Below are 4,135 nucleotides of genomic sequence, written 5' to 3'. Positions count from 1 at the left end.
GAAAGAAGGAAGGAGCAGTGAGCCCAGATCATGCCATTGCACTCCAGCCTGGGCGACAAGAGTGAAACTCCACCGAAAGAAAGAAGAAGGAAGGAAGGAAAGAAGGAAGGAAGGGGAAAGAAAAGAAAGGAAGAAGGAAGGAAGGGGAAAGAAGGGAAAGAAAGAAGGAAGGGAGGAAGAAAAGAAAAGAGAAAAGAAAAGGAAAAGACAAGAAGGAAGGGAGAAAGAAGAGAGAAAAGAAAGGAAGGCAGGAAGGAAGAAAGAAAAGAAAGACTCTTTTCTTTGCATATGAGTTTCCCATGATGGCCACAGACAGGGTGAGGCTGGTGATGCCAAGGGTCATTCCTTCAAATCACCACGGGGAGCTGTGGATGCCACTCATGTCGTGGACTCCTGCATCTGTGGGGAGAAGAGCTCAGATTGCAGATTTGCCAACATTTTAGAAAACTGTAGAATCTCTAATCTGGAAGGGATGCTGACATGATTCAGTCTGGTTTCCTGCCTTTATGCAAGGAAAGTCCCCTCCTAGACTGTCCACTCCTAGACTGTCAGAGCAGAGCCTCTCTCAGGACCCCATCCTGGAATTTGATGTTCATCCCTAGCCCCCTTAGAGTGCATGCTCCTGACCATTATCCGGTAGTAGGGAAATGTAGTTTCATGTCAGCTCCTAGCTTCCTAACTCCTTCTCCTGTCTGTCTCCATCAAGACAGCTTGCCTATCTCTCGCGAGCACTTCCCAGTCTCTGAAATGATCTGGCAGGTGCATTATCTTGCCGATGCCTGCCTGCCTGCCTGCCTTTAGGATGGAAGCCTCATGAAACCAGGTCCATGTGTCTCATTCCCTGATTCATCCCCACATCCTGAGCAGTGCTGGGCAGATGGCAGGAAATAAAGTCATATTTTGTTGAATGAATTAGTCATCCTTATGATTGAGAATCACCAAGTGAACCACAGGCACACGGGCTGCCCAAGCTGGAAAGGATTTTGAACTTCTTCCAGTCCAATTTTCCACCCAACACATAAACCCAAAGTTCCATTTGTTGCAGAATCATGTCCCACAAATGTTTCTCTGACTTTAAGGCCATTTCAAAAAGCATACTGTGGTGGGTTTATTTTTTTTTATTTATTTATTTTTTCACAAAGAAGCAGCTGCTGTTCCATCAAGCACAGAAAGTGAAGCTCCTTAATGACATCTTGTTTGGGAGCTGAGTGTATATCATTTGGGAACAACTTACAAAGATGGTCAATTTTGCAATTAACTGTTGGGATGAGCAAAAGGCTAAAATCCTGCAAATAGTAGATCATTTGATTTTAAAAGTCAGCTTTTGTTAATGAAACGCTGTGCTTTACTCAAACTATTTTCCCATCTTACAAGTGCCAATTACCTGCCTGGAATGTACGAACTCAGTGTTCACAGATGGCCTTTCATGTCTCTAAACCACCATTTGAGAAAATTGTAATAAAAGTTAAAAGGACTGTTAGTATCAAGTGCTGACGAGGGTATCGGAAACAGGTATATTTTCACACTCTCACTCCTGGTAGGAGCAGGACTTGGAATTTTAAAAGCATACACCAATTTCACTTCTCAGAAATTTCAACAAGAGAAATTTTCTCCTCCATTTTCTCCTCCACACGTGAGTATTTCAGAACAGGTTAATAAGGAAAAACTGGAAACAATTGAAAATATCCATTAGTAGGGAAATGTACTTTAAAATGAGCTAAACCTACATATGATAACATAAAAAATATCCATGATATATTGTTGAATTAAAAAGTGGCACCAAGGTACCCAGAGTTTATTGACTTTTCAAAGAAGACCCACACAAACCCACACAACATACTTAAACCTCTCAGGTTCTAGGCTCGAATACATGTATGCAATTTTATAGAGCCATCCAACAAGGTACAAAACAAACAGAAATCAGTGGTTGAGCCTGGGGAAAAGAAAAGAGGATGTGGGTTTGAGAGAATAATTGATGAGAACTTCAGCATTATCCCTGAATTTCAAAGAGAATATACGCTTGTAGTCCTGGTGCAATTAACATTTAATTAAACAATACTGCTGTTATAAATCACAAAAACAAATATAAGAGTGTCAGTGTAGGTGGCAGAAAATGGCATTGTCAGCATTAAGATGTATTAATAATACTCCCATTTTGGCCTTATACATGAGATGAAGAGATTTCTTCTCTCTATAACACAAGAGATGGCCAACAGCTTTCTGGAAATCGTTCTATCAATGCAAGCAACCCACACACGTAGTGTGGCTTCTATGCCTTATGTCTGGAAGTTGATTCCACTCAGCATTGCCTGTGAGAATGGCCTGAAGGCAAACAGCTGGAGAGGCATGAGGTAGAGAGATGCAGCAAAGGGGAACAGCGGAGAACGTTCTCACCTTGCTCGTCTCGTGCCTTGGGGATGAATCAGATCCTTCTGTTTGCTGGTCAGCCTCTCCTCTTACTCTGGAAACATAGGCTCCTTCTGGGACCTGCTGAACGGTGTCCAGGGCAACAGGCATGTTTTCGCGTGCCCTGGCCTTCATGCCTCCTACACATGAATGGTCCATGGGAGGCCGGTAAACCCAAAAGCACATCAGAGAATTCCCTAGGATATTAATACCTGAAATTGGGAACAAGAGCTGGATTCCCAAAGGCAGTGGAACCACTGTCTACAAAACCTGGGCGTTGTAGTCAGCCATATTTTCCACTCAATAAAGAACTCAGGTATGGGGCAGGTGCAACGGCTCACATGCATAATCCAAGCACTTCGGGAGGCCGAGGCGGGTGGATTGCTGGAGTCCAGGGGTTCAAGATCAGTCGGGGCAACGTAGTGAGACCTCATCTCTGCAAAAAATAAAAAAAATTAGCCAGGAATGGTGTTGTGTACGTGTAGTCCCAGCTAGTTGGGAGGCTGAGGTGGGAGGATTGCTTGAGCCTGGGAGGTGGTGGTTGCAGTGAGCTGAGATGGTGCCACTGCACTCCAGTCTGGGTGAAGAGCAAAACAGTCTCAAAAAAAAAAGAAAAGAGAATTCAGGTCCACAGTGAGAGAGGATAAGACTGATGTGCACAGAGAGGGGCGGGGGATGGTGAGGAAGGGCCCAGCTGGCCTTCTAGCCCCCTTTCCAGTTCTGCTCACGTTCACCCCCCTCCTGCTGGGTGATCACACAGCCTTCTTCGGATTCCCTGAGCCAATAAATTCCCTGTTGTGCAGACAGGAGAGATCCCAATTCAAAGTCAGGAACTCCTGTGAACCCATCTCAGCAGTGTGGACACGGACGTGAGGAACGCTCCTCCTTAATAAAATCTGTCCACACCAGGACGGCTTCCATTCCTGTCTCTGGAATCTGCCCAAGATGAGCTGAAGGGGTCACTGGTGTCTTTGATAATTCCAGAGTTTTTTTTGGCAAGAAAAGATGTAAGAGAAGTCAACTAACTCCTCTACCGCATCCAAGGTTGCTGTGTCTCCACCGAGCACCAATATTATTCCATATTTATGAAATATGTATTGAATCATGCATTAAACCCAAGAGGTGTGTAAAAGAGTGGTTCTGTGTCTATAGGCCGCTATCCTAGTAACTGAATGCTCTGGAAGGATCCCTATGGAATGTTCTAGAATTCCTACAGAGCATTCTAGAAAAATGTCTACAGAATGTTCTGGAGGAATCTCTACAGAATGTTGTGGAAGAATCACTGCCAGAGATGTTGTAGAACTCTCTCCTTAGTTCAGCTAAAGACAGGGTCCAGGCCGGGCGCAGTGGCTCACGCCTGTAATCCCAGCACTTTGGGAGGCTGAGGCAGGCAGATCATTAGGTCAGGAGGTCAAGACCATCCTGGCTAACATGGTGAAACCCCATCTCTACTAAAAATATGAAAAATTAGCTAGGCGTGGTGGTGAGTGCCTGTAGTCCCAGCTACTTGGGAGGCTGAGGCAGGAGAATGGCATGAACCCGGGAGACGGAGCTTGCAGTGAGCCAAGATTACGCCACTGCACTCCAGCCTGGGTGACAGAGCGAAGACTCCGTCTCAAAAAAAAAAAAAAAAAAAAAAAGACAGGGTCCTTGTCGCATGACCATGAAAAATTAGGCTCACAGATGATTTGAAGAGGAAAAAAAAATGGAATTTATTGGGCGAAAAGGA

The 4,135-nt window shown here is 44.7% G+C and overlaps 1 long non-coding RNA gene across 1 annotated transcript; it reads right to left on the bottom strand.

Moving 5' to 3' along the window:
* Positions 1-2,027: 2,027 nt before the first annotated feature.
* LOC129049423 (uncharacterized) lies at positions 2,028-3,572 on the bottom strand. The gene is made up of 3 exons (XR_008512479.1): positions 3,433-3,572; positions 2,619-2,842; positions 2,028-2,490 (listed from the first exon to the last, which is right to left on the bottom strand). It is a non-coding gene; the product is annotated as an uncharacterized LOC129049423 (long non-coding RNA).
* Between the last annotated feature and the right edge of the window lie 563 nt (positions 3,573-4,135).

This window comes from Pongo abelii, chromosome 10 (genome assembly GCF_028885655.2).
Source record: "Pongo abelii isolate AG06213 chromosome 10, NHGRI_mPonAbe1-v2.0_pri, whole genome shotgun sequence".
NCBI classification, from domain to species: Eukaryota; Metazoa; Chordata; class Mammalia; order Primates; family Hominidae; genus Pongo; species Pongo abelii.
The sequence above is the reverse complement of the archived record's forward strand: the minus strand, read 5'-3'. Positions and strand labels throughout refer to the sequence as shown.